We start from the raw sequence: 22,580 nt of genomic DNA, 5'->3' as shown, positions 1-22,580 counted from the left end.
ATACTGATTAGTTACACAAAATTATTTTGAAAAAGACAATTATCATCAGTCATTACCCATCAGCAACACTGCAGGAGAGGAGAAAGTTACCACGTTTTCCACAATAAGAACATTTTAGAAGTCCTGTTTTCAAACAAAATTGCACAAAGTCTTATTAGTTTCTAAAGGACCCGGCTAAAACTCACGTAAAATGGCTTTTATTGCGAATGTTATAAATTAGCAGGAGATACAGAGTATAGGATTTGCACTATCCGTACTTGCTAATTTTGTTTTCAATTTACACTGAAACTGCACCAATGTATTAGATATAACATACTGCATGTATTGCATTGAAGTTTTTTTCCACTAAAGAAGGAAAAAAAAAATCAGCAGAAATCTAAAATAAAGACATGTTGGCTGTGAAATGCAGTTCATTTATGATGGACCAAGCAATATTTTCCCTATCTTGGAGCCTAAACATACTTCCAACAGTGGTTGCACTAGACAGCATATTGGTGGAGACATCAGTGTATTTCCAACAAGCCTCTTTTGGAAGAATGCACAGTAGCTGATTGTGACAACTAGCCAATTCTGCTTCTCTGTTGCAAAAGGATGCTAGAATTGTCTATTTGTAAAGAGCTGAAAACATTTATAATCACTACAGTATGGAAATTGACTATTCTCAAAATCATCATAAATATAAAAAATTGATTAAACTAATATATTGCCCAATTCTACTTGACTATCTAATTCAGATTAAAAGAATCTGCACAACGGATTTGATCCATTAACAAGATCTATTTTTGACATATAAATTACTTTTGATGAATGGCAAAGTATTGCTAATCTATAACTATGACATATCATAGAATCCCTTCAATGTGGAAATAGGCCTTTTGGCCCAATAAGTCCACACTACCCCTCTGAACAGCATTCCATGTAGATGTATTCCCCACATCTAACCCACCTAACTTAAATATTCCTGAGCACTATAGCACTGCCAATCCAGCTACCCTACACATCTTTGGACAAGGGAGAAACTCAGAGTACCCAGAGGAAACCCATGCAGAACATGCAAACTCCACACAGGCAGTCACCCAAGACTGGAATCAAACCAGGGTCCTCTGGCACTGTGAGGCAGCAGCGCTAACCACTGAGCCACCATGCTCTGCTGTTTTTTAAATTTCCCATATACATTCAAAGGGACAAATAGATACAAATGTTGTGGGTAGGGAAGATAAAAAGAGAAGCATAATTCTGGCACCAGTCTGGAATTTGGGTAGCAATGTTTTCTTTTGCTTCATTTTGATTCTTTTTGACTCTTTATTGAAGAGAGAAATAGAGAATTTGATGCTTTCCCTTTACAGGCTAGATGTTTCTCGGTTGTATTGTCCATGCACTGCTGTAGCCACAGCTGGGAACCAATCAAGAATTTGTTACTATGCTGAGCCCTCCTGAAAATGCCACAACTAGTGCCAATTGAAAAACCACTCAAAAGTATATCTACGGGCAGAATTGCCCTGAACACATATAGGTGGTGCTGAGTTGTTTAGAATTATTCTTCATTTCTCCAAAAAAATCAACATTGTTTTTACAACTCACAATGTTCTTCAGTGTTTTACACTGCTTTCTTCTAAAAGCAGCATCGTGTCCCAATTTTAGTCGATAGTCCAAAAAAAGTGGTCTAGCAGAGGGTAATTAGAGAAAGGGTCCCATTCAAGGACAAAGGAGGGAAGTTATGCAAGGAGTCAGAGAAAATGAGTGAGATTCTTAATGTGTACTTTGTGTCGGTATTCACCGAGGAAAGGGTAATGATGGATGTTGAGGTTAGGGATAGATGTTTGATTACTCTAGGTCAAGTTGGCATAAGGAGGGGGAAGTGTTGGGTATTCGAAAAGGCATTAGGGTGAACAAGTCCCCAGGTCCGGATGGGATCTATCCCAGGTTACTGAGGGAAGTGAGAGAGGAAATAGCTGGGACATAAATAGATATCTTTGCAGCATCCTTGAGCATGGGTGAGGTCCCCAAGGATTGGAGAATTGCCAATGTTGTCCCCTTGTTTAAGAAGGGTAGCAAGGATAATCCAGATAATTATAAACTGGTGAGCCTGACGTCAGTGGTGGGGAAGCTGCTGGAGAAGATACTGAGGGATAGGATCGATTTACGTTTGGAAAAAAATGGGCTTATTAGTGATAGGCAGCACGGTTTTGTGCAGGGAAGGTCACGTCTTACCAACTTGACAGAACTCTTTGAGGAAGTGACAAAATTGATAGATGAGGGAAGGGCTGTAGCTGTCATATACATGGGCTTAAGTAAGGCATTTGATAAGGTTCCCCATGTTAGGCGGATGGAGAAAGTAAAGTCGCATGGTGTCCAGGGTGTACTAGCTAGATGGATAGAGAACTGGCTGGGCAACAGGAGACAGAGAGTTGTAGTAGAAGGGAGTTTCTCAAAATGGAGAACTGTGACCAGTGGTGATCCACAGGGATCCGTGTTGGGACCACTGTTGTTTGTAATATACATAAATGAGCTGGAGGAAGGTATAGATGATCTGATTAGCAAGTTTGCAGATGACACTAAGATTGGTGGAGTAGCAGATAGTGAAGGGGACTGTCAGAGAATGCAGCAGAATATAGATAGATGGAGAGCTAGACAGGGAAATGGCAGATGGAGTTCAATCCAGCTAAATGTGATGTGATGCATTTTGGAAGATCCAATTCAAGAGTGAACTATATGGTAAATGGAAAAGCCCTGGGGAAAATTGATGCACAGAGAGATCTGGGTGTTCAGGTCCATTGTATCCTGAAGGTGGCAATGCAGGTCCATAGAGTGGTCAACAAGACATACGGCATGCTTTCATTCATCAGACGGGGTATTGAGGGCAAGAGTTGGCAGGTCATTGTTGTAGTTGTATAGGCCTTTGGTTCAGCCACATTTGGAATACTGAGTACAGTTCTGGTCGCCACATTACCAAAAGGATGTGGATGCTTTGGAGAGGGTGCAGAGGATGTTCACCAGGATGTTGCCTGATATGGATGGTGCTAGCTATGAAGAGAGGTTGAGTAGATTAGGATTATTTACATTAGAAAGACGGAGATTGAGGGAGTGACCTGATTGAGGTCTACAAAATTGTGAGAGGTATAGTCAGGGTGGATAGCAAGAAGCTTTTTCCCAGAGTGAGGGACTCAATTACTAGGGGTCATGATTTCAAGATGAGAGGGAAAAAGTTTAAGGGAGATATGCATGGAAAGTTCTTTACGCAGAGGGTGGTGGGTGCCTGGAACGCGTTGCCAGCGGAGGTGGTAGAAGCAGGCACAATAGTGCCATTTAAGATGTATCTGGACAGATACATGAATGGGCAGGGAGCAGAGGGATACAGATCCTTGGAAAATAGGTGACAGTTTGAGATAAAGGATTTGGATTGGCCCAGGCTTGGAGGGCTGAAGGGCCTGTTCCTACACTGTAATTTTCTTAGTTCTTTGTTCTTTACACTAGCAGGCCTGTCAGTGCCCTGAGAATTTCATTGTGCATATCCATTAGCAGTTTTCCTTATGCAAGCCTATCAAATTCCTCATCCAAATCTTTTTAAGCAGAAACCATGTACAACCTTGCACTTGGCAAACCGACATCTGAATAATAATGATTGCTTGAGTTTGAGTGCCGGGGTGCATAGTGCAATGCTCATAGAGCAGTTAAATAGATGTTTGAAGACACATTCACTGATCTTGAAACTCGTGTAACATCATTGAACTTCTTGTGACACTGTATTCAGGTCCTTAGGGCTATACCTCTGGCATTTATGACGTGGCTATCCATACCAATGCAAAGTCTCGTCTGGAGGTCATCTTGGCTCTATATGAAGAGAGTACATCTCTACTTCCTCTCTATCTGTTGTCTCTAAACCTACCTTTTGTAGTGCGAAACCTGTTTTTCCATGGTCAGCATCAGCTGTGGAAGGGAGTGTGTTTAGCAGTTGCAGAGTGGCTTTAACTTATGCTAGCCCTCACATGCACACCTTAGCAACATATTTAATGCATTTTGCCCAGTACAACCACATAAACTCAGGCAATGCAAAATTGCATGGTAGTGTATCAATGCACATGGGTTAATTGTGAGCCATGATGCTTGTTCCCACTTTCAGAGGTTATTGAAATTTCTGAGCAAAATATTAGAAACTCAACAGGTAAAGCAGCACTAATGGAGAAAGGAAATCAATTAACATTTCGGCACAAACCTTGATTAGAAAATTGCTAGAATTTTCTGAGTTTCTTTTGAAGTTGTCAGTCATTCAAAGTAAAGATAGAGAATAATTCCCTAAAAGTACATTAAATCCACCCCTTTAATTTAAGCTTGTAGTGATTGAAACCAGGTGGATTGTATGACTATAAGATCCTTGATCAGAGTTGTTAACTTGGACCCATTAGGGAGCTCTGGTTGGCAGATATAAACTGGAGATAGAGAGTTTTCTGACTTCAGGGACTGACTCTGAGCTGACTAGTCGCAGTGGTGTACTGTGAACACGTAAATAAAGGGTGATGATATATTGGCCGCTGTGCACTTATTTTAAAGTTACAAGCTGAATAAATACATCATCAGATGTAAACTGCCTTGTTCTTACATATCCATCAAAAAGATTGAGATTTGAATTTTTGCAGGTACAAAAAGGATATTCACAATAGCCAAAATGGCACCAGGTTGATATGGGGGTAGAAAGAGCCATGTTGGATGGATAGAGGAGCATCGTTTGGTTTGGAGGGTATAGGAGCCAATTGGATAAGAGGGTACACAGTAACATAATTGGCACTGGGCGATATAGGAGCTGATAAGGCATGAGGGTGAAATTTGTTGTTTTTTGTTTTATTGTTTTTCTTATAAGTCCCAACGCTGGCTTTCCCACATCCCACCTCTACACCTGGTTGCCCCTGCAGTTGTCTCTGCATTGTTTCTGGGATGATGTACCTGACTCCAAATTAATTCCTACTTCACAGAATGAAACCAAGATCCTCCTCCCAAGTTGGTTTGGATGTTCTCCGACTGATTCGATTTGATTTTGATTTATTACTATCATAATGTACTGAGATACAGTGAAAAATATTGTTTTGTGTGCTAACCAGACCAATCATACCTTAAATAAGTATGCCAGGGTAGTAGAACTGAATGTAGAATATAGTGTGATCAGAGATAATGGGAACTGCAGATGCTGGAGAATCCAAGATAACAAAGTGTGAAGCTGGATGATCACAGCAGGCCAAGCAGCATCTTAGGAGCACAAAAGATGACGTTTCGGGCCTAGACCCTTCATCAGAGAGGGGGATGGGGAGAGGGTTCTGAAATAAATAGGGAGGGAGGGGAACGTGGACCGAAGATGGATAGAGGAGAAGATAGGTGGAGAGGAGAGTGTAGGTGGGGAGGTAGGGAAGGGATAGGTCAGTCTGCTGAGGATGGACAGGTCAAGGAGGCGGGATGAGGTTAGTAGGTGGAAAATGGAGGGGCGGCTTGAGGTGGGAGGAGGGGATAGGGGATAGGTGAGAGGAAGAACAGGTTAGGGAGGTAGAGACGAGCTGGGCTGGTTTTGGGATGCAGTGGGGGGAGGGGATGAACTGGGCTGGTTTTGGGATGCAGTGGAGGAAGGGGAGATTTTGAAGCTTGTGAAGTCCACATTGATACCATTGGGCTGCAGGGTTCCCCAGCAGAATATGAGTTGCTGTTTCTGCAACCTTCGGGTGGCATCATTGTGGCACTGCAGGAGGCACAGGATGGACATGTCGTCTAAGGAATGGGAGGGGAAGTTAAAATGGTTCCCGGCTGGGAGGTGCAGTTGTTTATTGCGAACTGAGCAGAGGTGTTCTGCAAAGCGGTCCCCAAGCCTCTGCTTGGTTTCCCCAATGTAGAGGAAGCCACAACGGGTACAGTGGATACAGTATACTACATTGGCAGATGTCCAGGTGAACATCTGCTTGATATGGAAAGTCATCTTGGGGCCTGGGATGGGGGTGAGGGAGGAGGTCTGGGGGCAGGTGCAGCACATCCTGCGGTTGCAAGGGAAGGTGCCGGGTGTGGTGGGGTTGGAGGGGAGTGTGGAACAGACAAGGGAGCCACGTAGAGAGTGGTCTTACCGGAAGGCAGACAAGGGTGGGGATGGAAAAATGTCTTGGGTGGTGGGGTTGGATTGTAGATGGCGGAAGTGTCGGAGGATGATGCATTGTATATTTCCCCCTGCAGTGGTCGAGAACGCCCTCGACCGTGTCTCCAGCATTTCCCGCAACACATCCCTCACACCCCGCCCCCACAATAACAGCCCAAAGAGAATCCCCGTCATCCTCACATACCACCCCACCAACCTCCGGATACAACGCATCATCCTCTGACTCTTGCATACTTGCTTGCATATGATTTCACAGGAAATTACAACATGTTGGGCTGTGCCATTGGACAATAATACAAAAGGGGGAATACTTTCTATGAAGTATGTCTTCACTACTGGATTTATGGATTCCTGTACAGTGTTTTTTTTTATAAAAGGAAGGCCTTCTCTGGAAATTTCCAAAATGTAGAATATCTGTAGGAGAATGGGTCTTTACAACACTGATTTACTTTTGACCATTAATGATCCAGATAGTTTTTTTATAACAATCAATGGTAATTTCATGGTAACTATTAGTGAAACTATGTCTTATGTGTCATGTTTATTAGTTGGATCTAAATTCCAGCAACTGCCGTGGTGGGGTTTAAGTCTACGTCCCACAGCATTCCTCAGGGCTACCAGTCCAGTCACATTACCGTTAAATGACCATTCAGCAGTCTATACTTAACACAAAGTATAAAAAATACAGATCATTTGTTTTCTTGTTTTCAGGTATTTATCTCAATGTTCACAATTTCTAATTTGCTTTTCATCTGCTTTTGAGTATTGTAACATACAAAGCTATGAACAAGAGCTGAAAAGTGGGCTAAAACTGTAATACACAAGACACAATGGGCCAAATGACCTCCTTCTGTTACCTAAATCTTTCTATATTTTTATAATTCCATGATTTCTACTGGCAGAAATGTATAAACTGTCTTGACAGTGAGATTTGATAATGTTTTGATATTTTCATATTGTTTCAGTCAATTATCAATTGAACATTTGGGAACAAAATTATATCCTTAAGCATTATTGCTCAAAGTGCACGGTCACAGATAAATTGGGAAGTATCTATTTGATCTTCAAATTGAAGTGTTTAGTAATTTGTAGTCAAGCAGACCAATAATGAGGCAAAATTCCCATTAGATTGCTTAAGCAGGACAACAGAGAGAAATACTTTAATGTAGTAACACTACTAATTTGATTGATATTCAATACTTCAGCTTAAATGTCAGCTTATCTTGACGAAACAAATTGAGAAATAAAATTCCTTAATAAAAACTGAAAGAACTGTGGATGCTGTAAATCAGGAACAAAAACAGAAGTTGCTGGAAAAGCTCAGCAGGTCTGGCAGCATCTGTAAAGTTAAAAAAACAAAGTTAAACATTTTGGGTCCAGTGACCCTTCCTCAGACCAGGATAACTCTGTTTTTTCCAATAAAATTCCTTGACATGTTATCCTATATAAAGAATTAAAATAATACTAATACATTTCCTCACTTGATGTGTCAGAAACACCTTAATCATTTGAAATATCTTAATCATTTAATCCCCCTTATAGGGTTTTCACAACATTCAAGATACTTCTGCATTCTGGCAGTTTGTTAAGAACATATTTCAACAAAGTTTGCTTCTTGTAAGGAGCTTTTTGCAGCATCAAATGACATTACATATGTTTCATGTAATGAAAATTAGGATTGTTTGTAACCTGCATTAAATGAGTCCAATGGACTGCACAATTATCTCTTTTGATATAAGAATTACATATCCTTCTGGGTGTAAACTCAAGGCAAAATTATTTTACAAAACTACAATAAGTTTATATTATTCAGTGAAATTGTTTTCCTTTCATTTTCAAACTAGAACTTCAATCCATCTTTTGACTCCCCTACTTGTGCATGAACCTGGGCAATAAAAACTAGCATTCAACTTGTTCCCTTATTTTATCAGAAAATATGCTGTATAATACAGGGTGAGCAATGCAATGCCTATATTTAATTACATTTTGAGTGCATCATTATTGTTCTTTACTGAATGCTGAAATTCCCCAATTTGCCATCATTGCAGAAGACCAGCAAAGAATTTTCAAGTGAAAGGCCTTTTTGTTTCTGCAAATACTTCATTGTACTATGAAGGAAGAGTTATAGAAATCTAAGGAAAAATAAAGCTGCTCACCACCTTCTCAGTATAACTAAAGAAAGGTATAGAAACAGGACTTGTCCATTCCAGTTCTCAAATCAGTTGTGTTATTCGTTTGATCAAGGGTTAGGAGTTTCACCATTTTCTCATCTTTTCTCTATAACGCTTGTGCACTTGCCTAACATAAATATTTCGATCAATCTTGAAACTTACAGAATCACTCAACCACAAAAAAAAATTGAATTGGGGAGCTATCTCCACCAAAGTTAACATTTAATGACATACATGTTTGTTTTGTTCTAAAATTAGGCTTTAGTTAATGAAATGTGAATTTGATATTACAGAGATATAAGCATAGATTATCCAGACCTGGCACACTGTGAGCTTTGCATTTACACAGGCTCGGAACAGGTGGTCCAATTATGTACTCAGTGCAAACTCCCAGCGTGGGTTCACTCTCCCCACTGGGAACCTTCTCTTAGTGAGGGGTCAGAACATCCAGCTGCAGCTCATAAAGGCAGCTATTTAATGGTGGCCTGATTTTGTTTCTTCAGCCACAAGAGAGTGTCACAGAATTGTTACTGTGCAGCTGGAGGCCATTTATTCTGTTGTTTTTGTACCAGCTCTCTGAATGAATGTTATAGTACAGGGCCGTTCTCCCATCGTTACCCAATACCTTTAATATTGTTAAAGTAGAGGTGCAGGGATAGTGGGAACTGCCGATGCTGGAGAATCTGAGATAACAAGGTGTAGAGCTGGATGAACGCAGCAGGCCAAGCAGCAGAGGAGCAGGAAAGCTGATGTATTGGGAAGGGTCCAGACCTGAAATGTCAGCTTTCCTGCTCCTCTGATGCTGCTTGGCCTGCTGTGTTCATCCAGCTCTACACCTTGTTATCACAGTAGAGGTGTAATTATTTTAATTATCAAAACAAAAGCACAAAATACTGAAAATGTTTTGACACTGATACGAATGGAACTTTCCTTAATTGAAGGGTAAGAGTGTAGAGTGTATCAGCTTGAATGTTCAAACCATGCAATGACTTGCATTCACTGTTGCATGCCTGCTTTTAGGCCTTTTCTAGATTTGTCAATATTTTCAGAACTCTTCCAGGAACTTTAAATTTGGGGATAAACAGAACAGGGATTTATAGGTCATTCAAACCTGGTCCATGTGTCTTAGTGAGTTGAAATATTTCTATATGCCTGTGAGCTGAGACAATAATGTGGGCTTAACAGCTAATATGCAGTGGAGGTCAAAGACAGTCACCCCTGAGTTGCAGGAAAAGGACTCCTTTACTTTGAATACTGGACACCAGCTAGCCAGCAAACCAGTCAAAAAGAATCAGGACATAAGAAGGACATTTTTTGCTGAAGTACTGCAATCTAGTTAGCCAGATAACTTATCAAAAGGAAACATTGATATTCATTGATCTTGGAGGGAAAATCAAAGAGCCTGGCATGCGATCTTGATAGGATCAGATATGTCCTCCTTGGCTGTTGAGGCTCTGCTTACCCAATCAGAATTAGCAGCCCTATTTCTGATCCTGATCAGACAAAAATAAATGCTTCCTTTCTGATGAGTTTTCCCTACAAATGTCCTGGCTAGGAGTCTGCTGAAGCAGTATAGACAAATCCAGAAATCCAGGAAAACAGAAAAGAGTAAAATCAGCATGGAAACATGTCCCCTTCTTCAGCAGTAAGCAATGCATTCTGTAATGGAAACATCCTGCAGCCACTTTGAAAGTTACTGAGAGCAAATAAGTATGTAAACTATTTGCGGGGGTAAGATGCCAGTTTGATTGGTTGTTAATGTGGCAAGTAGATGAAGGATTAACTAACATGTTGAGTTGCCAGTTGGGCATGGATGTGTTGTCCTATCTGAAATATTATCTCAATAACTCTCATTGTAAGACAGGCAACCATAAACAGGAAGGTGTCAACTTTAAAGCAAGGAGGCATTTTTAATATTTTTTCATAGAATTTATGGACATTTTCATTTTCAATGTGACAATTTCGTTCATGACTTCCATAGATCAGGGAAAAACTAGATATTGAGCTTTGAAATTAGCATTCATAAGAGACAGAGTTGTTGTTTGAATTCCTGGTGAAACCTTGTCAGATTTCTTTGAGTCCAAAGAAGATTTAACTTCAGACGAAGCTATTGAAATCATGTTAGATGTAAAAATCAGAAATGTTCAAACAGATTCTGAGAGGAGAAGACCAACTGGATCTTAAGAGGGCAATAGGCAGTAGACAATAGACAATAGGTGCAGGAGTAGGCTATTTGGCCCTTCGAGCCAGCACCACCATTCATTATGTTCATGGCTGATCATCCACAATCAGTATCCTGTTCCTGCCTTATCTCCATAACCCTTGATTCCACTATCTTTAAGAGCTCCATCCATCTTTTTTCTTGAAACTGTCCAGAGACTTGGCTTCCACTGCCTTCTGGGGCAGAGCATTCCATATATCCACCACTCTCTGGGTGAAGAAGTTTCTCCTCAACTCTGTTCTAATAGAATCTATTACCTTTATAAGATATGGACACTTGAGAGAGGCATGTGAGAAGCCTACACAGAAAATTAGACAAATGCCTGTTGCTGGGATTGCCAGAAAACAAGGCTGCATAGGCAAAACTCAGTATGAAGTGTTTGATAGTTTCTTTGAAAAATATGCAAATAAAACTTGAAATTGTCAATCAAAGAATAAATAGTTATGATGATTTTGAAGGACACCCAAGTTCTACACATGCTAAAAGTATTTTCTCTTTTTAAAATCCTCTGCAATGATAGTGAGACCATTATTGTTATGCACTTCATTAATATCATAAAAAATATGGATGTGGAAACATATAAAGTGTTTAGTCTGAGATAGTCTAAGTGAGTGGGCAAAGGTCTGGCAGATGGAGTACAATGTTGGTTAGTGTGAGGTCATCCATTTTGGTAGGAATAACAGCAAAATGGACTATGTTTTAAATGGCAAAAGAAATTGCAGCACCGTGCTGTGCAGAGGGACTTGGGTGCCCTTGTGCGTGAATTGCTGAAGGTGGGTTTGCAGGTGCAGCAGGTAATTAAAAAGGCAAATGGAATTTGGTCTGTCATTGCTAGTGGGATGGAGTTTAAAAACAGGGAGGCTATGCTGCAGCTGTATAGGGTCCTGGTGAGGCCACACCTGGAGTACTGTGTGCAGTTTTTGGTCTCCTTAATTGCAAAGGGATATACTAGCATTGGACGGGGTGCAGAGGAGATTCAATCAGTTGATTCCAGAGTTGAGAGGGTTGGATTATGAGGAGAGACTGAGTAAACTGGGATTATACTCGTTGGAATTCAGAAGAATGAGGGGAGATCTTATAGAAACATACAAAATTATGAAAGGAATAAATAAAATGGAGGCAGGGAAGTTGTTTCCACTAGCAAGTGAAACTAGGACTGGGGGAATTGCCTTAAAATAAAGGGAAGCAGATGTAGGACTGAGGTCAGGAGGAACTTCTTCACCCAAAGGGTTGTGAATCTGTGGAATTCCCTGCCCAGTGAAGTGGTTGAAGCTACCTCACTGAATGTTTTTAAGGCAAGACTAGATAAATTTTTGAACAGTAAAGGAATTAAGGGCTGTGGTGAGTGGGTTGGTAAGTGGAGCTGAGTCTCGAAGATCAGCCATGATCTTATTAAATGGCAGGGCAGCCTTGACCAGCCAGGTGGCTTACTCCTGCTCCTGGCTCTTATGTTCCTTTCATGTCATTACAAACAGAGGATTTTAATAATATTGAGCAATTTACAGCCATAGTAGTTTGCTGAATTGGCCTTTTTGCGCTTATTTTATTTAATAATACATCTCCTGGGATATTTTAGGGGGTGAGATGAACCTGGGCTGCCAAAGCAATGGTCAGATACAGATGTATTGAAATTTGGAAAGTAGATGTTAGATCATTTGACACATTCGTACAAGTATTTTTGAAGTAAAAACTGTCCTACTTTGTTTTATCCTCTTCATTGTAACTAGCATTGAATCAATTGAATGTAAAGAAAGTAATGATGACCAAATAGTTGCTCACACCAAGATTTGTTTGTACCTTCTTTTCTACTATGAGACATGTCTGACCCGGACTGCCACAGGTAGGAAATAGGAAGAGGTACCAAACCAAAACCACCTCAGCTGGAATAGAGACCGTGCTGTTGGCATCAATCTAATTCAGAGCAGGCATCTAACCAACTGAGCCAACTAACCCTGTACCTAGGGATAATGGGAACTGCAGATGCTGGAGGATCCAAGATAACAAAGTGTGGAGCTGGATGAACACAGCAGGCCAAGCAGCATCTTAGGAGCACAAAAGCTGATGTTTCAGGCCTAGACCCTTCATCAGAGAGGGGGATGGGGTGAGGGTTCTGGAATAAATAGGGAGAGAGGGGGAGGCGGACCGAAGATGGAGAGAAAACAAGATAGGTAGAGAGGAGAGTATAGGTGAGGAGGTGGGGAGGTGATAGGTCAGTCCAGGGAAGATGGACACGTCAAGGAGGCGGGATGAGGTTAGTAGGTAGATGGGGGTGCGGCTTGGGGTGGGAGGAAGGGATGGGTGAGAGGAAGAACAGGTTAGGGAGGCAGAGACAGGTTGGACTGGTTTTGGGATGCAGTGGGTGGAGGGGAAGAGCTGGGCTGGTTGTGTGGTGCAGTGGGGGGAGGGGACAAACTGGGCTGGTTTAGGGATGCAGTTGGGGAAGGGGAGATTTTGAAACTGGTGAAGTCCACATTGATACCATATGGCTGCAGGGTTCCCAAGCGGAATATGAGTTGCTGTTCCTGCAACCTTCGGGTGGCATCATTGTGGCACTGCAGGAGGCCCATGATGGACATGTCATCTAAAGAACGGGAGGGGGAGTGGAAATGGTTTGCGACTGGGAGGTGCAGTAGTTTGTTGCGAACTGAGCGGAGGTGTTCTGCAAAGCGGTCTCCAAGCCTCCGCTTGGTTTCCCCAATGTAGAGGAAGCCACACCGGGTACAGTGGATGCAGTATACCACATTGGCAGATGTGCAGGTGAACCTCTGCTTAATGTGGAATGTCATCTTGGGGCCTGGGATGGGGGTGAGGGGGGAGGTGTGGGGGCAAGTGTAGCATTTCCTGCGGTTGCAGGGGAAGGTGCCGGGTGTGGTGGGGTTGGAGGGCAGTGTGGAGCGAACAAGGGAGTCACGGAGAGAGCGGTCTCTCCGGAAAGCAGACAGGGGTGGGATGGAAAAATGTCTTGGGTGGTGGGGTCGGATTGTAGATGGCGGAAGTGTCGGAGGATGATGCGTTGTATCCGGAGGTTGGTAGGGTGGTGTGTGAGAACGAGGGGGATCCTCTTTGGGCGGTTGTGGCGGGGGCGGGGTGCGAGGGACATGTTGCGGGAAATACAGGAGACGTGGTCGAGGGCGTTCTCGATCACTGTGGGGGGAAAGTTGCGGTCCTTGAAGAACTTGGACATCTGGGATGTGCGGGAGTGGAATGTCTTATCGTGGGAGCAGATGCGGCGGAGGCGGAGGAATTGGGAATAGGGGATGGAATTTTTGCAGGAAGGTGGGTGGTCGGAGGTGTACTCTAGGTAGCTGTGGGAGTCGGTGGGCTTGAAATGGACATCAGTTACAAGCTGGTTGCCTGAGACCTGTAACCCTGTACCTAGATTGGTTCAACAGAATTTCTATACAGAAGACAAAGGGCTTTGATAATTTTACTCAGATCAGAAAGTTGTTATCCATGTTTGTCTCTTTAATTTGCTCAGATAATGACCATTTGTTTCATCTCTCCATGAATTTTAATGAGTAAATGGTTATAAGTAAGAAATATTTCACAATTAACAGAACCTCCAAATGCTCTAGCCAATTGTAATCAGTTTATTCGATATACGGATCCTTTCCAAATATGGGTTGAAAAACTTTAAAAAATTATTTTTAGAAAGCAAATATAAATCGTCAATTTTCAAAGCCACCATGAAGACTTGGGCACATGAGAATAATTGGGGAAACAATAATCAATTCTTCAGATTTGAAAGCATTATTACAGCAAGAATGAAGGTGAATCTTATGGACCTTCTTCAGCAAAGAATTCTCAAACTGTGGGTTATGACACCACATTACAAGCTTTGGGGCTATGATGGTGGCCTTTCACGCCATTAGTTCAAGTGAGTTAAATAATGTTTTCACGGGATCCTGTTGAATTTTGAAGTAGAATTTTTTTATATACTTCCTTCTCACTTAAAGTTGTGGCTGTGTTCTTAAAATTTGTGACTTCAAGTGAATCAGTTTCCTACGGAAATCAATGTTAAAACTAGAGTTAAGCTCCTTCAGACATTTCTTGCCGAGAATAAAGAACAGTGTATTTGTTGAAATACTAGAGTATAACTATGTATTATTGTATACTTGTAGCTGAAAAAACTTGCAAAATAAAGTAAGCCACTAGAAATAAATGGGACAGTGTACAATTTGGTACTTTGAGACCATTCCTAGCAACGAACAACATTCAAGTGAAATATATTGTTCTGATCCTTGCTGATGGTAAATCAGATAAGTCAGATTCTGGGATGAAATCTGGCTTGATTGACCATGGGATTTTATTTTTGGAATTTGTTTACCATGGTGGTCAGTCACTGAACATGTTTGCAAGACGCAGCGATGTACTTTTAATGAAAATCGAAGCTTATTACACACAGAAGAAGAAAAAAATTACATTATACAAGAACAAATACCAGAAATAATTTTTCAACCCTTTTACGCTCAACAACGACCTTACCGATACTCAAACCTCAGTAAAAGGTTACCTATTTTTTACCATATTGGGTGCAACTATGCATGGTTTCTTTCATTCTTTTGTATTCACTCCCTGCTATCTTATTTAGTTAATATTCCTTCATGCAACCCTTAAGAAAAAACTGCTAACAGCTCACTTATTTCTTAAAGTGGGTTCCTATTCTTCAGCCTTTTGAGTCTGGAACTTTTACTGACTTTTAAGCCATTCATGATTTTTTTTAATAGCTCAAACTATTTTGGGCTACTTCACTGAGTGATATCCACAAATTGCTCAGTTTTCCAAAGAGGTATTCTAGCTTTCCAAATGAAAATCCCTGACCGTGGGTTTTCTCCTGTCTGGTATTATTTCTGTGTTTCCAGTTACAGATACCAGGGACACCAAAATTCAATTTCATTGGAGGGAGCTGGTCCATTTTGGTGAAGTATCTGATTGTTCTCATTATTCTGAATATGTTTTCCTTAAGGAAAACAACCCCTATCTCAATGTCACTAGTATTGATGTCTGCTTCAATATTTTTAAAGCTTAGAGCTAGAACTGCAGACTCTCTTGTTAAAATAGCCTTCAGATTTTCAAAGGGAGTTTGGCATTTCTCAGTCCACATTAGATCTGTCTCTTTCTGTTGTAGATCTGTCAGTGGCATACTACTGGACTAAAGTTTGGTCTAAACGTTTGACAAAATAAGAAACTCATGATTTCCTATCCTATTGTGGATATGCTGAACTGTGCATCTGTTTCTGACTTTGCAGCCCTGAGCAGTATTTAACTATGACCCATTACCTGTCCTAGGTAGCTTGCATGGGTCTCTGTGAACTGCTGTTTGCAAAATTGACCAATGAATCAGCTTGGTCTATTTTCCAGAAGTATTTTCTGGAAGAGGGCTTCTAGTTACACTGAGTGCATTTCCCAAGTGTAGCTGTACAGTAGAATGTTGATACACTGCAAATTCGATAAACCAGCCTTGGAAGTTGGCTGAGACAATTTGGATTCCAAATGATATGATTCAACACTGGTATAACCAATCTGGGGTTAACAAAGGTAGAGATTTTCTTCTCATGGGCAATCAAATATTACTTTATTGTGTTGATATGACACAGCCTTTGTTTTTTTCCCAGGTCTGGAGTCTCAATCAGATAATTCACTTCCCTGAGCTTCTTGCCAAGTAAGAAGCAAGCAGTTGCCTGCCACTAAGCTGGGCTTTGAAGCACTTAAGTGTGAAGCTCTTGGTTGAAATGTTTGTTTTCATAAAGGCTAAGTTGGATGAATTTTAATATGTTAATTCCTCTTTTGTAATTAATGGGAGTGGTTCTTCTAATAGTGTATTATCGATAGACACTGTCAACATGCCTCCTGAGGTTTGTTTATGAACTCACTACTAGGTGAGTTGGCATGGAGAGAGAAAGCCAAAGGATGATGGTTATGGGTATGATTTGGCATGCTAGGCATCAAATCTATAAACAGTTGTGATAATGATTGAGGGAATTGGGTGGCACAGGGGTGCATGATGGCCTCTGGGGCTGGATTAATTAGTTTACAGTGACAAAAGGGGGTCAGCAGGTAATAGAGATGGGTAGATGGCAAAGGATGTCTTGGATGGGTTTCAGAATGTGTGGGGGTGGGATAGGGTGCACAGGAGAGATGTTTTCAGTTTCCTTCTTTCTTTTTAAACTTTAACCAAACTTCTGGAGTCCTGAGAGAAGTTTTCTGCCAAAGCTGCCTTGGTTTCCTGCTTTGCTTGGCCTGACTTCAACTGATGCCTCTGACCCCTCAGCTGTAAAATGGGAAGTTACTTCGAAAGATTGTTTTCATAGATGCTGGATTGCTCTGCCTCTGTGCACAAACTCTGGTGGGGGGGGGGGGGGGGGGCGCAAAATTGGGGCCTAAGTCAGGCAGTGTTCATTGCTTGGGCATGAGTGGAGACAGTGGCAGCATTCCTGGACCTCAGTGTAATGTTCTGGTATCAAGAGTCCAAATCTCACCCTACAGATGATAAAACTTGATTTAAATTAATAATCTGGAATTAAGTGCTGGTATAACACTCACTATATAACCATAGTTAAATGTCATTAAATTAAAATCTACTTCACTGATGTCCTTCAGGCAAGTAAATCTGTCTTCCTTATCAGGTCTGATCAAAGTATGACTGCAGACATACATTATGATTGATTCTTCAATGCCAGTTGAGCAATTAGGAATGGTTAATAAATGTTGGCCCAGACAGCAACACCTACGTTCCATGAACAAATAATAATAAATGTGAGTGTCAGGTAAGTGGGTTCAATAGGGAGGCTGCACTTTAGAATATTTGTCTGAGCAAAATGGACCCAATGCTATGGTACCACCTGCCATCTTTTTATGCAACTAATTATATCAAAGATCACCACTGCTAAGAAATTTTATGGGATAAGGACACGCAGGACACATAGAGGGGCTCTATAAAGGAGGCAGCTGAAGGTATGCATCACCAAATATTCATATAGACACACATCACCATTAATCACCACCTACTATTCTACCAACTTGGTGGATCCATCCACAAGATTCAGTTGTACACACAGGCATGGCAGACAACATTACTGGACATGGTGATGGAATAACTCATGCAAGCCTCAGAATAAATGATAATATCTGACATACCAGCAGGTCTGAGAATTCCTGAATCCTTTTCAAGAGGAATACCTTCAAGACTCTCCCTCCCAATTTGATCAATGATATTCTACTGCAGAAGATTGGGGGCTTGTGGAATCCACCACCATTTTTTTTAGGTACTTATTGTGCTTGAGTTTGCCTTCAAACCTAACAACGCTGTTGTTCAGTTTATGTTCATCCTTATCCATCTATTTCTAACAATCATGCCTTTCTTCATGTCTGTGTATGCCCTGTTATTTTAAGAAGTTGTTACAACTCCACAGCTACATTGACAAGCTTTTCATCATTTAAACTGGTTAAACATCAGTTGCTGTGATTGCAGTCATGTTGTGATTTCCTGGGCCTCTTGTGCGGCCATGGTAGCTTTCCCTACCTCTGAGCAAGGAGACAAAGGTTCAAGTCCCAACTGCTCCAGCATATGTCAGCAGATTGATTAATAATAATTAGCTGACATTTTTATCTAGTTATCTATTTTACTAATGGACATATCTTGTACTTCTAAATGAATAATTGTCACAAGGTTGTTATCCACATTGACAACTGCAAATGTTTAGGGCCCCCAATCACCCATTTTCAGTCAATTTTTGACTATTATTTAGCGTAGATGAATTAGGCCTTAGCATTTGATAAAATAGCTGGCTAAGATACTACCATGTTTTCAGCTTGTGGTATGTTAATGAAGGAGAGAAAGGAAAAAGGATTTGCTGGTTATTTTCTGCTCTATTATCTTTGCCCTATGATTTTTATTTTTGGAAGCAGGAGAATACAACATCTGTTTTTCCCAAATATTGTTTTGCTTTGTGTCTTTCTTCAATACACTTTTAATCTCATCTCACTGTAGCCAGCATCACTGACATCTCAGGCAAAGCGCATTAACAGAACAAATGATTGGCAACTACTGCTGGATAATAACATTGCATGCCAACATCAGAGAAGCGCTAATGCTACCCAGTTGTGACAGTTTTGCCCACTAGCCTTTAGCACAGTCTCCAAACCAAGGAAAATATGATTAATCGGTTTATTATTATGCTGATTATTTTGCAAGTCCATTTCATCTCATCCCTATTTGGCTTTAAAATTTAGCATCCCTAATGGTATAGTGGTCAAGAATTGCATTAATATAGGCAAAATTGTCTTGTGGAGAGGGTGAATGTCCCCTTTTCTTTTGCACATGCCTTCATGAGTAATGCTTTTGTAGCCTACACAGGCATCTTAAATGCAAGGATTAAAATATGGATAACCTCAATTTAAAGTGAGCATGATTATTATAGCAAAAAAATCGCCACTGATGCCGGAATTCTGAAATTAAAAAAAATGCTTGAAGTGCTCAGTCAGACCATCTGTGAACATGACAATTTGATTTTCATAAATATCACGTCATATCTGTCAATCAAATCATGTTTCTTGAAAGATGGTGTTGTATCATTTATTTTTTTTCAACCAGCCAGCATGTGTTTTCAGTTTTCTGTTCGAATTTCTCACTGTCTCAAGACACTGTCCCTACTGTGATCTTGCAAACCTTTATCAATTGAAAAAAATGGCATTGAGAGAAATTGAAGTTGGCATCCAGCATTTTGTTTGCAATATGCCAAACATGAAAAACTGAAATATTTCTTTTTTGCGGACAGGTCTCTTTGCAACAAAGTTGTATTTGAAAATAACCTGCATGTTTTGTGCCACATGAAATTTAATCGGACCATGCACATTGAAATTAGATTTGGTATGATCTCATTTAAGTGATTGCAGCCACTGTTTAATGAAGTATTATTCATAGCTCTTTCACATAGCCATCACATGGGGGGAAAATCTATGATTTGTGATTAGTCATTCTAAATGAGTTCCTTTAATAAACTAATAATCACTCACCTGTGGAATTTTACACAGACCCATAATCAATAGCAGTCTTGAGGACAAAGCATAATTCGTGGATAGGGAGACAGCAAGATTGGACTTGAGGGAAGGTTTCAATTAAGAACGCAGACAAAAGCCACTAAGGAAAATGAGAGGCTTGAAAGAGTGAATCAAGTCAGAGTATATGGCTGTAGGAGCGGAATGATAGAACAAAGTTTGAGGGAAGGGAAAAGAAAAATGACAAGCATGATAGAGAAGGGAATAAAAAGAGGAGATGCAAAAGAGATTCAGTTTAGAAAAAAAATGCATAATCATTGACAGCAGGACTGTGAAATTCGCAATTTTAAAGAGACAATCCCATTACTTTTAAATATAATTTCTAGCCTTTCTTTTCCTTTGTTTTTCCCTTAGCAAAGAGCTGGAGTCTGATTAGAACACAATCTGTGTTGATTTGCAAAACCCAAAGCTTTTGAATGTTTTTGCATTTCAGGTCCCTTTCACACCTATGATAAAAAAACCAGGAATTCCCCATTATATGATACAAGTTAATTAAGTATATATTTACTATGATTTACTTACATGATGTGACACTTGTTGCTGAACAATAATTCTGCCAATATTTGAAGATACCTTTGGGAAACATGAACACATTTCATGGTCAATATTCATCCTGGCTCAGTGCTTTGATTTTTATTGCTGTAATTGTTGAAAATCCAACCTCTCGCACGTAGCTGCTGTTAAATGGGATCAAAACTGTCTGTGCAACAGGAAAAAACAGTGCTGTATTCAACAGAGCTTCTGCACCCAATCATCTCCAGTGACATTTCATTGAACTTAGTTCTGAGGGAGCTGGCTGATGAAATATCAATGAGCTCTTCTAATAGCTTTGACAGGACAGAGGGTGGCAGTTTAGCTTCAACATTCTCATTAAAGTGGTTTTGAAACAAATTGTTACTTTAAGGGTTTTGTAAACCAAGTATCACTGACTAGGTTTCCTCCTGAGGTTGAGAAACAAAAGATGCACTACACTTGACTAGATATTGTTGAATAGTTAATTTCCTTTGGGCCTCCTATGTTGCTTACTTCCTCACATAAAATTCATTAAAAAAATGTATTTTTATATTTAAAATGTAACATATATAGTACATAAAATATAATATATCAGAAATGCAAAGTTACTCTAGAAATATGATTTAACAGACAAGACTGAGTTTGCATTCAAGCCTCGAATATGCAGAATCAATATCTTGATCCTCAAATGTTGGATTGTACTATCAACCCTAAAGGTATCAACTCCATCTAAGAGACCTGTGGCAAATTAAATTCTTTTATGACCAATCTGGAATCATACAACAAGATCAAGTGTTCTATCTGGAAATGAATCCCCACAAAACAGCTGATCAATTGTAGCTTTTAAACGAGAATTCGCATTTGAAAAGAGGATTCAGAGTGCTTTGTCCATAAATGGCTCCAATCTTATTCCTATCCTTTTTTATTTGAATCATGTACAATTCAGATTTGATGTCTTGGACATTCAGTAGTCCCAAAGAGCCTGATGATCCTAACATTTCAGTTTATTTTCAGATTTGTTCACTTGAATGCATTCTGTCTCTCACTGTACTCCACTTTTGTTGTCAAATTGCTAAGAGATCGAAATCTTTTTAAGTTTTCATGCTTCCCACTCACATTCCTCAATTCTTGTTTGTCCGGCCATGGCTGTGTGCATTTATAAATTATTGAGCTACAACATCACTGGGTTAAATGTTGCTCAATATTGTTTTTGGCAGATTCCTTGAAATCTTTCCTCAGACTTGTGAGAACACCTAGTTTAACTGCGGGAGATGGAGAAGAGAAAGCATGCAATATATAAATAAGCTTTGACTGATGGGATTTAATTCATAGATCAAACATGGAACAACATGTATTGAATTCAACTGCATATCTTAAGAATGACTGCAATATAAATAGTAGAAATAGCAGTGATAATAATCAACAACATCACCAAAACCATTGGAAGTATTTACTTTTATGTGGGACACATAATTAGCAAATACTTTTCTCTGACATTGGAGTGTTTCTTTGAATTGTTTCACTACTATGATCAATAACATCTTTCACAGCAGCTTTTGACTGTGCACTGCTCATGATTCTGTTTCAAGCCACTACAAAAATTGAATAGAAAAATGAAAAAAATTGTAATAATATTTGGCACAGATTTGGCGAGTAGTTTATTTTTTACCTAAAGGAAATTCTGTAATCTTCCAGCCACAAAACATTGTAGTAGGATAATATGAGGGTAGATACATATAAACTGTCAACCAGAGTCGCCCAGTATCAGGAGTAAATATTAATGTTAATTCACAAACATAGTGCATTCAAATGTAAGAGCTGGATATATTTATTTCATGGACTTTCAAATTGTGTCACACTTGTTGATGTCCAATTTTAATCCTAGTGTCAACAGGAAGATTGAGCTCGGCCAAGCCAGCTAAACTCTGTGAATACATTTAAATCAATGTCATTTGCCTACCCTTGACACATTGAACTGAATATTTCAGGACCCTGAAAATGATGAACTATGTGCCTACGAGTTAAAATTGAGAAATATTAAGGAAAGAAACACCTTTTTCATTCACTGTCAATTAACACGAGTAAGATTTGGGCTGGATTTTCATGTTCATGATGTAAGGCAGGAATTGGAAATTTCTTAACTGAAGTTACCTGTCTTGGCAAAATATGTTTTGATGGACAAAATTTTAATTCCTGGGATGTGGAGCTTCACCCTGGCAACAATTTGGAAATGACCAGAGGGGCAGCTGAGTGCCAGGTAGAGTAGTTAAAGGGTTTTCCTCAGTTTTCTGGGACTTCATTCTAGTTATTTTGTTCAACATTAACCCCGTAACCCTTTCTCTTAACATTGTCTCAACCTTCCACCCATTTCCATTCACTATCATTGCCAACTGATGCCAATCCACAATTATCCTATTAGCCCCTAATGCCCTCCATGGCAGCTCATGCTCCACACCAGTCACCTTTGCCCTTACACTTTCCATGCCAATCTACA

General features: G+C 40.1%; 1 long non-coding RNA gene across 1 annotated transcript in view; it reads right to left on the bottom strand.

Annotated features, from left to right (window-relative positions):
• The window catches only part of LOC125460223 (uncharacterized), a 95,482-nt gene extending 75,170 nt beyond the window's left edge, over positions 1 to 20,312 (bottom strand). The window contains exons 1-2 of the long non-coding RNA XR_007249224.1: positions 20,235 to 20,312; positions 20,096 to 20,146 (exon numbers count right to left, since the gene is read on the bottom strand). This is a non-coding gene — a long non-coding RNA (uncharacterized LOC125460223). The remainder of the gene's footprint in view (positions 1 to 20,095; positions 20,147 to 20,234) is intronic.
• Between the last annotated feature and the right edge of the window lie 2,268 nt (positions 20,313 to 22,580).

Source organism: Stegostoma tigrinum, chromosome 11, assembly GCF_030684315.1.
Source record: "Stegostoma tigrinum isolate sSteTig4 chromosome 11, sSteTig4.hap1, whole genome shotgun sequence".
NCBI classification, from domain to species: domain Eukaryota; kingdom Metazoa; phylum Chordata; class Chondrichthyes; order Orectolobiformes; family Stegostomatidae; genus Stegostoma; species Stegostoma tigrinum.
The sequence above is the reverse complement of the archived record's forward strand: the minus strand, read 5'-3'. Positions and strand labels throughout refer to the sequence as shown.